This window comes from Acinonyx jubatus, chromosome B2, assembly GCF_027475565.1.
Source record: "Acinonyx jubatus isolate Ajub_Pintada_27869175 chromosome B2, VMU_Ajub_asm_v1.0, whole genome shotgun sequence".
Classification (NCBI taxonomy): Eukaryota; Metazoa; Chordata; class Mammalia; order Carnivora; family Felidae; genus Acinonyx; species Acinonyx jubatus.
In genome coordinates, this window is record NC_069385.1 from 70,861,703 (window position 1) to 70,879,542 (window position 17,840).

General features: G+C 44.0%; 1 protein-coding gene across 4 annotated transcripts in view; it reads right to left on the minus strand.

The window, feature by feature from the left end:
- The window catches only part of ANKRD6 (ankyrin repeat domain 6), a 211,382-nt gene that overhangs the window by 135,139 nt on the left and 58,403 nt on the right, over nucleotides 1-17,840 (minus strand). Inside the window, exon 1 of one of the 4 annotated variants that reach the window (XM_053222471.1) lies at nucleotides 8,885-9,616. The exons of the other annotated variants lie outside the window; for them this stretch is intronic. The gene's annotated coding sequence lies outside the window, so the exon portion shown is untranslated. Of the gene's footprint in view, nucleotides 1-8,884; nucleotides 9,617-17,840 lie in introns of those variants that run through there. 4 annotated transcript variants of the gene reach the window in all.

The following is a 17,840-nucleotide window of genomic DNA, read 5'->3' on the forward strand; positions in this document are numbered from 1 at the left end:
CCGCCTGGAGGCGGCCTGGGGTCCAGCCCAGAGCTAAGTAATGAGTATTCAGTGCCTATCGCTCCTGCTTAAAACACCTGGAGTGGTTTCTGTTTCCTGCACTCAGCCCTTATGTATTCACGACAAAAATCCCGTGTCTTTTGAAAATACAACAAAATGCAAAGGCAGCTGTCGTCCTGTCTACTTTCTAACCACCCAATCCCTGAACACTTCAGGATGGGTGGTAGGTGCTGAAACTGCACACGCCCCCGGAGGAAACGGAAACACAGAGACCTGGTAAGGAAATCGAGAACTAGCACAGTGCCAGGGCTAGGGTCAGGCCAAGTCTGTCTGCACAGAAGGGACAAACAGAAGACGGGAAGACGGCACAGAAAAACCCAAACCGTAAAGGCTACATTTAAATACAATTTAGTTTGGGGCGCCTGGGTGGCTCAGTCAGTTAAGCATCTGGTCATGAGTCAGTTCGGCTCAGGTCATGATCTCGCGGTTCGTGGGTTCAAGCCCTGTGTCAGGCTCTGTGCTGACAGCTCAGAGCCTGCAGCTGCTTCAGATCCTGTGTCTTCCTCTCTCTTTACCCCTCTCTTGCTTGCGATCTGTCTCGCTCTCTCAAAAATAAATAAACATTTAAAAAAATTAATAAATAAATACAATTTAGTCTTAGATGAAACAATTTATTTAAAATGATTTAAGTTAATCAGTTTATTAGCTTGATTTAAATTAATGTATTAATCAATTGGTCAACCAATCAGCCACAAACATGCCTGAGGACCCATGTGACTTAGTGGAACCAGGCCTGCTGCTTTGGAGTCAGAACTCACACTGCATACGATGAGGCTAGGGGGCACCTCCATGGCTCAGTCAGTTAAGCATCGGATTTCAGCTCAGGTCATGGTCTCATGGTTTGTGGGTTTGCGCCTCGTGTCAGGCTCTGTGCCCCTCCAGTAACAGTAACAGGAGTAGCAGCTGCCCTTTTTTGAGGACCTACTATATGTCAGTGCTCTCTGTGCATCTTATTCAGCCTTACAGCCATGCCATCAGGTGGATATTATTAAAAAGGCCCAGAACTCCATCTGCTCTGCTCCTTCTCACTCCCACCCGAGTCCGAGCCTCCATCCTGTCTCACCTGGACGCAGCACAGCCTCCTGCCTGGTCTTTCTGTTCCTGCCCTTCCCCACACACTACTGACTATTCCTCATCACAACTGGTCCTGTTAATTCTTAAGTCGGATCGTGTCCCTTTTCTATTCAAACCTCCTTTCCCTGAACACAGCTTCTAACATTACCCAGTATAGAAACCCAGGTCTGCATCATGATCTACAAAGCCTCCCTCTTTCCTCTCTGATCACACCTCCTACCTAGTCCCCTGGCTCTCCAGCTACACTGGCCTCCTTGGTATTCTTTCAACACACCAGGTACACTTCTGCCTCAGGACATTTGCACTGCTGTCCCTCTATATAAACTGTTCTTCTTCACTTAGATATCTAAATGCACTCTCCTTGAGCCCCCCACAGGTGTTTACACAAATGTCACCTTATCAGTGATGCCTTCTCTGACTACCTTATTTAAAGTAGCAGCCTTAGCATTTATCACTACCTATATATTTACTTTGTTTACTATTCTTCACCCTCTTCTAGCTCCATGAGGGTAGGAATTGTTATGTTCAAGGCTGTATCAGCCTCATAGTAGGCACTTAATAAATACTTGTTGAATTTAATGGATGAAGAATCTAAGGGTTACAGAGCTTGCCCACATGTACACTGGTACTGAAGAAGGAGTGCAGGGGGCCAAACTCAGGTTCTGACCCAGATGCTCACACTCCATCCAGGCCACCTGAAATCCTCCTTCCACATCTCAGGGGGCTATGAGAGACACAGCACATGTAAGTTTTGAACTGATAGGAGTCTAATGGTTTCCTGTTCTCTACCCAGCAGAGGTGCTCACTATAGATGCACTGGGCCCAATCAACATTGCTTCCTAACTGGGCAGAGAAGCAGGGGGAGCCCACCTTCTGAGGACTTTCCTTGTCCTTCCAATCCTTCCTTGAGAGCCCCAGCAGCCAAAACGCATCAGACCCACCCACAAGTCTAATGCAAAAAGATGGGCACAGCCCCATAAGTTCTGTACTTTTAACCCAATCACTAACCTCAGCAAGGTGGCTTCTACAAATCACCTTATATTTAGGCATAAAGGACTGTATGGGTCCAAGCCAAGCATTGCAGCCTGTGGGAGGGAGGGAGGGTGGAAGGGCTTGGCAGCACTAGAAGGGGCCGAGGGAGGGAAGCAGTGGATAGGTTACAGCACAGGCTTATATAGAAATAGGAGCAGCAAAGGATGGCTGAAAGCCTGTTAGAATCACCTGACCTGCACCCCTCCCTCTGTCGAATGAAATATGTCTGTGAGGAGGTGGACCATTAGCTAGAGATTGGCGGCCTTTCTTGTTATACCCTATGTTGAGAATTCTGCGTTTCTTTTAATTAAGTGAATTAATATAAGTAACAGACTTAGAATAGTACCTGCCACACAGGTACATGTCCATAGCTATTATCATAATGGAATTTAATCGCTGTATTTTCTCAACAATAGCCAGAAACGCAAAAAGGGTCCTGTCAGGTAAGGAAGACAGGATCAAGTCTGCATGTGCCTTAAAAGCTGACTTTAAAAAATATTTATTCACCAGCCCAGATTGTTCAAAAAAATAAATAAGACTAGGCTGTAAGCCTGATTAGACAGGGATCTGGACCTATTTCTTTTCCTATCTCTATTGACATGATGAAATGGTAATTCTGCATGAGATAATTACAGTTAGGTTACTTTTATTATGGTTATGTTCATATTTTTAGTGTTTATTTTTGAGAGAGAGAAAGTGAGCTGTCAGCCCAGAGCCCAATGCAGGAACCCATGAAAGGAGGAAGATCATGACCTGAGCCAAAGATGCTTCACAGACTGAGCCACACAGGGGCCCTATGGTTATGTTAATTATGGTAATGTTATTTAAAATAACCATATATATGAAATCAAAAACCGCTTTAAAAATAAATAGGCAGTACAAAACCCACAACTGGCTACTATCATAATGATCACCATTGCTGCTGTGAAGAGATGTGGCAGACCGCAGAAGAATTACTAACTTCTAATAACCAGTGAGAGAAATGAAATAAAAATGTTTTAGGGCAAGTGTAATTTAATGTCAACAAGAATGCAGGGGGGACTGTGCTGTGTACAGCAGCTGCCAGCTAGACCTTCCAGCTGGAAACCAATGAAGGTGAGCAACTGAGAAACTATGCCACCCGTTAAAAAAAGACCTGTTAAAAAAAGAGAGAAATTCTGTGGGTCAGTGGTGGGATGGGGCATAATGTCATCTGCACCATTCAGTTCAAGTCTCTGCTTCATTTGGTTTTTGAAGATCACTTCCTCACAGTAAAGACCCAGCACCAAGATGTCTTTTCAGTGAGAAAGGAATGAAAACGAAGAATTTTACAGCACTAGATGTCATATAAAACACAAATGCCCATTCACTCCAGTGAGAGAAACAGATTATTTCCAAGCATCTCCAAATAGATATCACCCAGAAAGCCCCTCCCCAATCACTGAATTAAGTACGTTTCTTTAATGCAAAGATACTGCAGGATACAGAGTTGATAGGCATTTTGTTACGTTTGTTTCCTTCAAGAGAGGTGCCTTGCTGGTTAGTGACAAAAACTAAATGCCTTGAATAAGCTAAGCGCTCTCATGGCGGGGAGTCCTGTCAAGCTCTTCAAAGGAATGTGTTACTAAGGAATGTTTAAGTAAGCTTAAGGCGTTCCAAGTAACCCAAGATTTACGGTGCAGTGTGCTGTATTTGCCAAGAAGGCATTTCCCTTTTGAATGCAAATGTAGATCGAACCCCATTGATTTGAACTTAAGCTGTGGAGGGGAGACACAAGAGAGTTTTTGCTGAAAGCATGTGTCTGTTTCTATGAGCATGCGCTCCTTAAAAGACAAAACACTAGAAATACTTAGAAACAAGCCTGGTGCTTCCAGAAGAGAAAACAATTAGATAAGTCTAAGTCTTGATTTTTGTGGGCAGGATTTATGTACCCTAAACCTCAATAAGAAGCATTCCTCCGAGAATGTGTTGTGCAATTATGATGCAAAAAGAATCTACTCCTGAGAAATGGCCTCAACTGCAAGCCCCATCTTGATGCACATTCCCAGCAAAGTGTCTTTCAGACACAGTAAAAGCTGTGCTTTTCTGTGCTGGAAAGAAGTATGACTCAGCTGGGTACAATCCTCTTCTGACTTTGCTAAGTGCATACTTATTATCTTTATTGCTTCCTTAACCCACTGCCCTGGCCTGAAATAAATTCAGTTGTACCTAATAAATCAAAATACAACACGAATCAACACAAACTTAAACCATGACCCACAGTCCTGCTGCACAACCTTGACTATTATTAATGCCCAAAGCCACTAAAAGCATCACTGCTCTCATGAGAACGGTAATTAACTTTGGTATAGCCATTCGCTAATTCCAAAGTGCTTCCCCATCCCACATCCCCTTTAATCTCCATTTAGGAGCTAGGAGATGGTTGTTATACTATTACTCCTATTATCTGCAAGGACTCTCAGAAATTCGGAGGCTTACCATAGAAGACACACAAGGACTTTTTCAATTCCAGTTACTATCCAGTTTTAATGCATTTTTTGTTGGTATTTAAAATATATATCTGGTGAAAATTTTGCAGGTTGATGCATCTTCCTTCCTTCCTTCCTTCCTTCCTTCCTTCCTTCCTTCCTTCCTTCCTTCCTGAGAGAAGAGAGTGAGCACAAGTGGGGGAAGGGCAGAGGGAGAAGGAGAGAGAGAATCCCAAGCATGTTCCACATTGTCAGCACAGAGCCCGATGCGAGGCTCAAACCCACAAACCGTGCGATCATGACCACAAATCGTGAGCTGAATCCAACGCTTAACTGACTGAGCCACCCAGGCGCCCCCGATGCATTTTTCTAACCACGGTGTATCTCACTTTCACTTTTTGGTGCCAGCAACTTCAGGGCAGAATTTCTATCTTGGATACTGCAGGGCAAGCAGCTTCTGTCCTCCTTCCTTAGAATCCCACCTCTGGGTAGAGGGGCAGAGAAAGAGAATGGCACCTGACTATCTCCTGGGAGGCCAGGCTTGAAGCCCTGTGCTGCTCCTTGAGGGACAGAAGCTGTCTAGGTGACAAGAACCTTTGTTTCTTGCCTCTGCCGGCACCAAGACCATCGGCTGGAGCAAGACGAAGCCACTGGGGGCAGAAAGGTGACCCACAACCTCTCTCATGATCACAGTCATCAATGTCACCCCAGCCCAGGCCTCATAAAACCGGGAGATGATGGAACATCTGGAGACACTGAACAAACTCTTAGCCCGGATGCCTCAGAGACTTTTCAGAAGTGTAGTTTTGTAGAGGCTTTAGGGATCTCAGTGGGCACTGCATGCTTTCCCCCCTTACTCCCTAGTTTGCAGTGTAGGCGCCTTCCTCTTGGAATGCAGCCCTGGTGCTACAGGCTTGTGGGATTAAGGAGAGTGCCGAAACAGAGATGGAAGGCAAGCAGGCTAAACTGAGGAAAGGCATGGGAAAGGGACTTGGGGACTCCCTCTAAATTGCCCAAACCAGTGCAGCAGGGTCTCAAGAACCCTGGGTGGCGTGCTCCCTGTCGAGGACCAAGTCAGGGAAGTAGACTGCAACAGTGTTTCTTACCATGCACTATGGGCACTTTGAACAGGAACATTTTGTGCCGTGAGACTGCCCCACACAGCACAGGCTGTCAGCTCCCCTGGACTCGACTTGCTAAATAACAGCAGCACCTTGCAGACAGTGAGTTCCACCCCCTGGCTGACAACCACGGCACTAGATAATTTCTAGGACTTCCCATGCTTAAAATCTCCCAAGTCCACGATTAGACTGGCATGGTATTAGGTGTGAAAGCGCTCTAAGGTGGTAGAAAGGTGGTTTGCAGTTATCGGCAAAGAACACATTTAGCTGCAAACAACAACAACAAAAATAGACTAACCAGGCTTCACTAGATCCGGCTTATTTTTCCCCATCGGAAGAAGCCCTGAGGAAGGCAGAACATTCAGATTGTCAGACTCTGCAGTAAGAGGAAGGCAAGAGAGAAGCCAGCTGAGAATGAAGAAGCCGGCTTATGTTTTATATTCAATAACTCTTAAAAAATGTTTTTAACGTTGCGTTTATTTTGAGAGAGAGAGAGAGAGAGAGAGACAGCATGCACACCTGAGTGTATGCAAGCGGAGGAGGGGCAGAGAGAGAGAGAGGGAAAGAGAGAATCCCAAAGAGGCTCCACACTGTCAGCCAGGAGCCCAATGCAAGGCTTGATCCCACGAACTGTGGGATCATGACCTGAGCCAAAATCAAGAGTTAGGCACCTAACCCACTGAGCCACCCAGGTGCCCCATCATCTCTCCTCTTAAAACAAAACTTGATTTTTAGCATAAAAACAAAATATACATGATTAAAAAAAACAGAAAGGAAACCTATTTTCAACACAGAGTGATGTTTGAATTGTTATTTTATATTGCAGAACCAGTGGACATACAAGATTTACATATCATCATATCCTAGATTGCCACAGGTAGTACCTTGAACATAGCAGGACTGTTACATCTTAGTTAAATTAATATTTAGCTCTTTTATCCCCCCCTTTAACCCAGTACCCACATTTTCTAAAAACTATTTAGCTCCTTGGTTGCCTGGGTGGCTCAGTCAGTTAAGTGTTTCACTTCAGCTCAGGTCATGATCTCACAGTTCATGAGTTCGAGCCCTGTATTGGGCTCTCTGCTGTCGGCATGGAGCCTCCTTGGGATCCTCTGTCCCTCTCTCTCTCTCTCTGCCCCTCCCCTGCTTATGCTATCTCTCTCTCAAAAAATAAATAAATAAACCTAAAACAATATTTAGCTCCTTAGCTATTGAAAAGCAGGAGATAAATACAAATGCATCTACTAAACTATTTATAAATTAAGTGATATAGCATCTGGGATTGGTTTCAAAATAATCAAAGGGGGTGGGGAGAGGAAAATGGGGAGGGGGAGATGAAACAAGATTGATTATGAGTTCATAACTATCGAATCTGGGAGTGAGGTACATGTGGGTGACTTATACTAGTCTCTCTAATTTTGAAATCTGCCACAATAGAAAGGTTTTTTTAATACCTCTGGAACTAATACTGATATACATATGTCATGGATAAACCTCAAAAACAGGCTGAATGGAAATAGTCAAACACAAGAAACCATATACTGTATGATTCTATTTATATGAAATGTTTAGAAAGGCACATTTACGGAGGCAGTTGTCTGGACCCAGGAGTGGGAGTGAGGACTGACTGCAAAGGGGCACAAGCAAACTTTCAGGAGTGATGAAAATGTTCTAAAACTAGTTAGGGTAATGGTTGCACAACTGTATAAATTTGCTTTAAAAATCTGTGAATTGCACACTTATAAATTTTGCGGTATATAAATTATACCTCAATAAAGCTATTTGTAAAATAGCTCTGGGGGGGCACCCAGCTGGCTCAGTCAGCAAAGCATGCAACTACACCTCCTCGGGATCATGAGTTCAAGCCCCACATTGGGCCTAGAGCTTGCTTTAAAAAAAAAAATGGGGGGACCGCACCTGGGTGGCCCAGTCAGTTGAGCATCCGACTTCAGCTCAGGTCATGATCTCACAGCTTTTGAGTTCGAGCCCCACATCGGGCTTGCTGCTGTCAGTCTGTCAGCACACAGCCCACTTCAGATCCTCTGTCCCCCTCTCTCAGCCCCTCTCCCGCCTGTGCTCTCCCCCAAAATAAATATTTTTTTAAAAAGTGGGGTGCCTGGGTGGCTCAGTTGGTTAAGTATCTGACTCTTGATTTCGGCTCAGGTCAAGATCTCATGCTTTGTGAGATCAAGCCCCGCACTGGGGTCTGTGTGCTGACAGCATAGAGCCTGCTTGGGATTCTCTTTCTCCCTCTCTCTCTCTGCCCCCTCCTGCTCATGCTGCCCTCCCTCCCTCTCCCTCTCTCTCTCAAAATAAATTTAAGAAGTAAACTTATTTTTTAAAAAAGCTCTAAAACACACACATATGCGGGGGCGGGGGGAGAGAGAGAAATGCACCCACTGCTCCTTGCTAGTACTACACTTAGGAAGACAAGACTTGCAGGAATTTTAAAAATAAACAATTTTGAGAAAAGGACACGTGGCAGGGATTTCAAAGGTCCTGAACCAGCGTCATACAAAAGCAGTGTCTAGTCATATACACCATTTCTTATAACGCTTCTATACATCTGAAAATAAGATAGAAAAACAAAACTAGCAAACAGGTGGGTGCTGGGTCCAGCTGAATCAGTGCAGGTGCTTCATGCAGAGCAAGAACTCAACAGGAGTCAGAGCTCCACGGAGAGGAGGTAATTAGATACCTTTGTGTACAAAGTAAAAGAGAAAAACAAAGTATGCCAAGTAAAGAAATAAATGCAGTTTACAGTTTCAAATTCAACTTTTTTAAAAAAGATTTTCATTTTTAAGTAATCTCTGCACCCAAACAAACAAACATTAAGAAACAAAGAAAGAAAGAAAGAGAGAGAAAGGAAATGGGCAAAATGAAAACAAGAAACCTTATTTTCTTTTGCAAAAAGGAAGCACCTCTGGCAAGTTAGAATTTACATGAAAACAAATAAAGGAAACTACAAAATTTTTCATCAGTATTGTCTATCAAGCAACAGCTGATAGAGTTTATGCTTAGATGTTGTAACAAACCTCTTATTATAAACCTCATAAGTTTCCCAATTCTGACACTTAATAAAAGTTTGTTCTTTGTCACTTGAAAGGCAGATGGTAGGATTTAAATTTTAAAATTCCCCAGGGCACATACCTGAAAGGTGAAGTGGGGAGGAGGCAGATTTCCTGGTCCAGGATGGCACCATGCTTCATACCTGTACCCACATCTCTGAGTTTACACATGGACTTCAGTTAATGTCCTGCAGGTTTGTCACAAACAGGATCGCGGCTGGTGATTTACTCCGCTCTCTGACAGCCATAATCACAACAGAACCTCACCTTCTATGTACCCCCAGTTGGCCCAACACCTCTTCATACACAGAATTCTGTTCTGTTTCCAAATGGAACTCCTAAGTACTTAAAAAAAAAAAAAAAAAAAGCAACTTGCTAATAAGTCCTCTCTTCAGTGTTCCTGAGACATGGAGAAGTATAAATCCAGAGTTTTCTTTTTTGTTTTCTTTTTTTCTTTTTTTGAGAGTGAGAAAGAGAGTGCACACATAAGCAAGGGAGGGGCAGAGGAAGAGACAGAATCTTAAGCAGGCTCCACACTCAGCACAGAGCCCGACACAGGGCTTGATCCCATGATCCTAGGTTGGTGACCTGAGCCAAGATCAAGGGTTGGACACTTGGGGCATCTGGGTGGCTCAGTCAGTTAGGTGTCTGACTCTTGATTTCAGCTCAAGTTATGATCTCACAGTTCATGGGTTTGAGCCCTGCATCAGGCTCTGTGCTGACAGTGCCTGCTTAGGATCCTCTGTCTCCCTCTGTCTCTGCCCCTCCCCTGCTCATGCTCACATTCTCTCTCCCTCTCAAAAATAAATAAATTAACTTTAAAAAAAAAAAAAAAAGGAGTCAGACACTCAACTGACTGAGCCACCCAGGTACCCCCAGAGTTTTCATTTTTCAGCAGGCTTAGTAAGATATCCTGAAGACCTGAAGGTGGCCATCAGTTAGCTCCAGGGTTCTTTCCCTTCTTTACCGGGGCTGCACCAGAGCACACACACTGGTCTGGATTCCAATCCTGATCCACAGTTACCAGATGGGAGAACCTGGACAAGTTAGGTTTGAGCCTGTTTCCTCACTTTAAAAAATCAAGACAAGGGGCGCCAAGACTGGGTGGCTCAGTCAGTTGAGCGTCCAACTTCGGCTCAGGTCGTGATCTCACGGCTTGTGGGTTCGAGCCCTGCGTTGGGCTCTGTGCTGACAGCTTGGAGCCTGCAGCCTGCTTCAGAATCTGTGCCTCCCTCTCTCTCTGCCCCTAACCCACTTGCATTCTGTCTCTGTCTCTCTCAAAAATAAATAAACATCAAAAAAAAATTTTTTTAATCAAAACAATACCTATAACTCACAGGTGTAAATAAGACAAAGAAAAGGTGTCCTAGACAGCATGTAGCACAGGACTGGTATTTAATAAACTTGAGCTAAATGTAATATAATTAGTGTACTGAATTCTGCTAAGCTCTATGAAAGAGTCTCAGTATGACAAGTAAAAAGCACTACTGTCTCATCCTGTAGTAGAAAAATGAGCATACAGAAGAGTACCAGAAAACACTATGAAAGCAGAGCCTCCGCTCCCTAAAGCACCAGTGCAACTATCTGCAGAATGGCCAAGTGGATTTCATTTATTTCCTACCTGTCAGAGTCCGAGGCACAATACAGGCCAGCATCTACCTGCCCAGAGGTGAGTCCAGCAACAGGTCTGAGGCACTAGGTCAACTTGGGGTTTGGAGGCAGACCCTTCCTCCTCTGCTATGGAAGAGATTACTCCCCAGATGCCTAGTTTTGAAATTGCACCAGCTCTGCTCCCACTCCTAAAGCCAGAGTTCATGCTAACCAGGTCCTTAGAATGGCCACGAGGCTTCTTATCAGTCACCAAATGTTCCTAGTCTAGGCCCAAAACCAACAATCAATTTCCTCTTCCCACATCACCATTTATCTAACATTCTCCCTGATGTTGCAATAAGTTTCCTAACATCAGCCCTCATGGGTGTTTTATTTTTCCTGTAGGTTGAATGCAAACAATAACATGCAGGCAGAGGCAGGTGCTGCATTATAACCGGGGGGCTGGGGAGCCGACTGCCCTGTAAACTGACCCTCCTATGGAAGGCGGCATGTCCACATTGCTAGGGCAGGTCCAGAGAGGCAAGAGGAAATGACGGCAGGAGACAAGGGAATGCTGCATGGAGCCACTTTTCCAATTAGGAAGCTGCTGCATAAGGCTGCAGAAGCTTCCCCATCATCAGCACAAACTTGGTTGCTGGTAATCTGGGTCGGCTTTTAGGGTCTTTCTGAGTCTGGAAAACACTGTTTAGAGGACTGTGGCAAATACTCTCTCCTTGACCCAACTCACTTGGACCCCCATCCTTGTCAGGTCTGCATAGCCCAGTTTAGCAAGAATCCTGCTAAGTCAGTTTAGAGAGAATCCTCCTACCCTTTCAGATCACCCTCATTATCTGATCAAATTCCTCATCCCCTAAGGTCCTTGAGGTAACACTTGATCGCTCTGGCCTGCCTCCAGCAAGAATCCTGTTAGCTTAGCAAGAATTCCCCCTACCCTAGATGTCTCCTCTTAGTAACTTTCCATCCACCTCTCCAGCCGGCTCCTATACTAGGAACTGCCACTTGTTCTTGCTGTATTCAAAGCTGAGCCCGATCTCTCCCTCACACTGCAACAGTCCTGAAAACCATCACAATTCTGCACCTGTCACAACAATCCTGAATAAAGTCTTCATCATTTTAACTTATGTCAGAATAACTTTTTCTTTAACAATGGCTAGCAGTTAAATGGTGGCCCCTCAAAAGTTATGTTACATCCTAATGCCCAGAACCTGTATGAACTTACACAGCAAAAGAGTGGATACTGCCTTATTGGGCCCTAAATGCAATCACATGTATCCTTTTAAGACAGAGGCAGAGAGAGTCTGGGGACATGCACACAGAAGAGGAAACAGCAATTCAAGACAGAAGCAAAGATTGGAGTTGTGTGGCCTCAAGCCAAGAAATACCTGTGACCTACAGTAGCTGTAAGAGTCTAGGAACAGAATCTCTAGAGCCTTTGGAGAGAGCCTGCCCTGCCAACAGCTTGATTTTGGACTTTCAGTTTATAGAACCGTGAGAGAATAAATTTCTGTTGTTTTATGCCACCCTGTTTGTGGTAACTTGTTACAACAGCTACAGGAAAATAATACAGGGATAGAACTATGTCTCAGTCCAACAAAATACCACAGGTGGGTGGCTTATCAACAACAGAAATTTATTTCTCACAGCTGAGGAGGCTGAGAAGTCTAGGATCAAGGTGCCAGCCGGGTCAGTGTCAGTTGAGAGCTCACTTTCTGTTTCACAGCATCTTTCCGCTGTGTCCTTACATGGTGGGAAAGAGAAGGGAGCTCTCTGGGACCACTTTTATAAAGGCATTTATTCCCTTCATGCAGGCTCCACCCTCATGAGCTAATAACCTCTCAAATGCCCAACCTCCAAAGACCATCACCTTGGGGATTAGGTTTCAACATTCAGGACAAACATTCAGACCATAGCAAAGTGAGAAGTGGGTTTTGCAGCCAGCTGAAGTGTTAAGGAGGAACACATTCTAACCTACCACTTGACATTTTTATAATAAGCCTGAATTATTTTTGTAATGAAAATTAATAATTAAAAACCATAAAACATTGAGTATATGTGAAATTTAGGTCATGGAGGAGAGCAAAGATATAAGAAGGTATTGTGCAGGTCAGAAAGACAGCTGAGGAGACACAAGACTGTTAGCTGCTCTTTCTCAACCCAAAGAAATAAAATTTAATTTGATCCCCCAATGTATTTCTATCCCATTAAAGAAAAGAATAAGGTATCAAATGTTCCAGTTCTTCTCAAAGAAGAGCATGATGTGGGAGAGTTTGTTCTAGAATCTGAACCCCTGAGTCTCTGAAACCATAGACTAGTTTTGTGTTGAGGAACATGATTTTTTTCACCTGGTTCAAAGATGTTCACTACACGTTCCAGGAATGATTATACATTAATTGATGATTTCAAGGAAATAAAATGCCATGAAAATAGGGGCGCCTGACTGGCTCGATTGGTGGAGCATGCAACTCTTAATCTCAGGGTTTTGAGTTCGAGTGTCACATTGGGCTCAGAGTTTAGTTAATATATATATTTTTTATTTTTATTTTTAGTTTATTTTATTTACTTATTTTGAGAGAGAGAGAACACAAGCAGAGGAAGAGGGCAGAAAGAAGGAGAGAGAGAGAATCTCAAGCAGGATCCGCACTGTCAGCACAGAGACTGATGCAGGGTTCAAACTCACGAACTGCAAGATCATGACCTGAGCTGAGATCAAGAGTCAGATGCTGGGGCGCCTGGGTGGCGCAGTCGGTTCAGCGTCCGACTTCAGCCAGGTCACGATCTCGCGGTCCGTGAGTTCGAGCCCCGCGTCGGGCTCTGGGCTGATGGCTCAGAGCCTGGAGCCTGTTTCCAATTCTGTGTCTCCCTCTCTCTCTGCCCCTCCCCCGTTCATGCTCTGTCTCTCTCTGTCCCAAAAAATTAATAAACGTTGAAAAAAAAATGTTAAAAAAAAAAAAGAGTCAGATGCTTAACTGAGCCACCCACGTACCCCTAAAATATATTTTTAAAAGCCATTAAATTATATATATATATATATATATATATATATATATATATATATATATATATATATTAGGAAAATGCAGTGAGAACTGCAAGTTCAAGAACAAGATGTGCGAAGGGACTAAAGCAATCCTCCAGTGGGTGTGGGTATGTATGGGCTTCTCCAGGGACAATAACCAGGGAACATTTACACTCTCCCCATATCCACACAAGAATGTAGCCACCTCATTCTGTGTTTTTTGTAACCCAGTGTTAAAAGCCATTACCTAAGAGGCAGTGCAATATACTATCACATGACCCTTTAAAAACCCATTACTCAAACCACCACAAAGGCAAAGCGTCAGCTAACAAACTTTCCAGCCCTATATCCCCTGTTACTTCTGCTCACAAAATGTGTGCTCCAGCCAGACAGCTTGTCTTTTTTCAAATAGGGCTTTGGCTTCTCTGTACTTTCTCCAGATTCGTCCTCCCTTTAGCAGGTTATGGCTGTGGAAATCAAGGCTGTGTTTTTTTCTTTCCAGGAAAAAAAAAGTGCTTGCATATAGAATTACAATTTTTGCATATTTTGATGAGTTTATGGATTTCCCTAAAGCAGATCTATGAATTATATAAGGATCTTTATATTCCATATTAAAATCATGCCATAATAGTGTTTTCCCCCAGACTACTCTTCTTTTTTTTTTTTAATGTTTACTTTTGAGAGAGAGAGAGAGAGAGAGAGAGGGACCGCGAGCAGGGGAGGGGCAGAGAGAGACGGAGACACAGAATCTGAAGCAGGCTCCAGGCTCTGAGCTGTCAGCACAGAGCCTGACTTGGGGCTTGAACTCACAAACCATGAGATCATGACCTGAGCTGAAGTTGGCGCTTAACCTAATGAGCCACCCAGGCGCCCCCTCCCCCAGACTACTCTTCTACATTAAAATTATTTTCAGAGGCATCTTGGTTAAGTGCCAACTTCAGCTCAGGTCGTGATCTCACAATCCATGAGTTCAAGCCCCATCTTGGGCTCTGTGCTGACAGCTCAGAGCCTGGAGCTTGCTTCAGATCCTGTGTCTCCCTCTCTCTCTACCCCTGCCCTATTCGCACTCTGTCTCTCTGTCTCTGTCTCTCTCTCAAAAGTAAATATTTTTTAAAAAATTTTTTTAAATTATTTTCAGAAAATTTTATGCCCAGGCCAGGATCCCTAAGATAGAGGACTTAAAAAAAAAAAAAAAAAGTTTCCCAGGACTGCCATAACAAATTACCATGAACCTGGTGGCTTACCACAACAGAATTTTATTCTGTCACAGTTCTAGAAGTCACAACTCCAAAATCAAGGGGTGGGCTGGCCTGTACTCCTTCTGGAAACTCTTGAGGAAAATTCCTCCTTGCCTCTGCCAGTTTCTGGTGGCCACAGCATTTGGCATTCCTTGACTTGTAACCTCATCACCCCCATCTCTGCTTCCCTGGTCACATGGTCTCCTCTCCTTCTGTCTCTGTCAAATCTCCCCCTGCCTCACGCTTAAAAGCATGCTTGCCATTGAATTTAGGGCTCACCCAGTTAATCCAGGATGATCCCATCCCAGAATCTTTCCCTTAATCACATCTGAATAAACCATTTTTCCAAATAATGAAACATTCCCAGGTTCCAGGGATTAGGACATGGATTAAATTTTCAACCCACTACAACACAGGCCAAGCTGATCTGTGACCTCTCACTGGTAGCCCTCTCTGATCTTATTTTCCGACCACAGAAGATGGTTTTCTGTTCTCTCAGACACCGCCTACAGCTTCTTAGCTGTGCTGGGTCCAGAGGGATCAGCCGGCCCACTGTTTCTCCAAAGTGAACCTCACTGGGTAGGAAAGAGGTAAGTACATATCTTCCTCACTGCAACCACCACACTGTCACTATAACCTCTGTGCCTATGCCCCCCACTCTCACCTGAGCATCTCGAGGGCAGGGCCCATGGCTTACTCACCTTTGGATCCCTGCCCCTGACTACAGTACCTGTAAATAATAGGTGCTGAAATGTCAAATAAAAATGACTATATCTGAACCACATGAATATCGCTACTCACCAGGAGGTGATGCATATCTGGGACACACCATGCCTGGTAGGGAAGATAAATATTTCTGGGGTTCTCACCCATTCCACCACCAACAGTCTCTATCAGTAACACCCATGAAGCTGTTTTAATGACCCAGTAATGGGCAGATAACAACAGCTTGAAAAACACTGACCCAGGTGATCACCAGGGTCTTTTTCAGTCCTAAATTCTATGATAACCAACAACTGGAAAAACAAACCGGTGTGCAATAGAATTATGGTGATCTGAGCACTTGGAAAGCCAAGATTAAGAAAAAATGCCTACATAAATGCAAGGTGCTTAGAAAGGACCGGACAAAATAAGATGTGAGCTTTGGGTAGCATACTTTGGTCATGTTGTTTGCAGGGAATAAATGTATTAAACAAAACCACAAACCCCTGCATGATACTGGCCGTGAAACCCCTGAGTAGCAAGTGGCTGTAAGGGTTCTGGCCACCTTTGGTGGCTATCAGTACCCTCAACCCTAAGCCCTACTCAAGTCCACCCCAAGCCACCAGGTCTTCACAACATTTTCACAAAAACATTCGAAGAGCTCAGCAACTTCAAATGACCTTCAAGTTACCATTAGACACAGAAACTTCCCCAAGCCTGCAGCCTTCTCAGTTCCTGTTGACGGTCCTCTAAGCCCCCCATACCCCCTCCTACACCCCCACCCCTGGCTCTCAGCAGCTTTCCAAATCCCCATTAAATGTTATCTGATACAATCTTAAGGTATTCTTTTTATTTTTAATTTTTTTAAGTTTACTTATTTTGAGAGACAGAGCCAGCACAAGCAGGGGAGAGGCAGAGAGAAAGGGAGAGCAAGAATCCCAAGCAGGCTCCCCACCATCAGCACAGAGCCCAACGTGGGGCTCGAACTCACGAACCGTGAGATCATGACTGAGCTGAAACCAAGAACTGGATGCTTAACACACCGCACCACCCAGTCGCCCCTAGAATAATCAGGCACTCTTATATCGATCTGGAATTCTGGGAAACCAAAAAACTTATAAAATTTAAGAGAATGAACTCTTAATTATAACATTTTAGGCACCCAGGAATCAGTAGACATTTTAAAGAAAATCTTTTCTGGACCCCTTCAGAATGCACTGCCTAGGGAGGCACCTCTCTATGTACTTGAAAGTGAGCCAGCACTGGCCACAGATAGATCAATCCATGGGCAGCTGGCATCCTTAATAATGAACAACTTCCTTCTGTTCTGTCAAGAGCAGAGACAAAGACATGATTCAGGGACACTCAAATTGAATTATTGTCTTTGTTTAAACCTTCCCTCTCAGGCTGAGCTGCCAGCTGCAGCAGCCAGTCCAGAGAAGGATAAAAATCCGCAAAAGCAGAGCTGTTTAAGTGACCAGGCGACCAACACAAGGCACTCTGCCTCCATCTCCTGACAGGCCCCGTGGCACGGAGACCCTTCCAGAGGTGATGCTCCAGGCATGGAAAGCCTGCCCTGGACCCAGCATTAAGAGGAAGGCAATGTGCTTTCCACCGTGAAAGGGCTGTTAAGTCCCCACCAAGGTTACCAGTCAGATCACGCTCAACAACAAACCACCTCAGGAACACAGTTTCCAAAGTATGGGTGGGTCATGTCCTATTTATGGGTCATGAAAATAAATTAGTGGATAACAAGCAGCATTTTAAAGAATGAAACAGAACAGAAAAGGGGTGCCTGGGTGGCTCAGTTGCCTAAGCGTCTGACTCTAACTCAGGTCATGATCTCACAGTTCATGAGTTTGAACCCCACATTGGGTCTGCACTGTCAGCACAGAGCCTGCTTAGGATCCTCTGTCCCCTCCCTCTGCCCTGCCCTGTTTACACGCATGCACTCTCTCCTTCTCTCTCTCAAAAATAAGTAAGCATTAAAAGAAAAAGAAATGGAACAGAAAATATCAAAATCTGCATATATTTTAGGGAACAATTTTCTTACTTGTATGTGTATTTATACTTGTATGCGTACATACTAGGTTACTATGTAAAATGCATTTCTTACAGTGGGTCATAGTCCAAGGTTGGAAAGCCACTATTCTTGAGCAAAAATGAATCAAGTATTCAATCCACAAAAAAATAATAAAAATATAACCAACATTTCTTTTTAGAATACAAATAATTATCAAAAGTACCTTGGCCACCCTTTCCCAAGCATAGTTCTGAGGTTCTAAGAAGGATTTTCAGAAACTTGAGAATTTTCAATGAGAATTTTGTGTTCTTAATGAGAATCTAAACTGAACATATTTGGAATCATCTGGATGTCTCCCTCATAATTACGTTCGGTCATGTGGTTTAAATGTTCATGGTTGCACTTGTGTTTGAAATCAAAGGCAAGTGGGTGGATAGCTGAGAAGCTT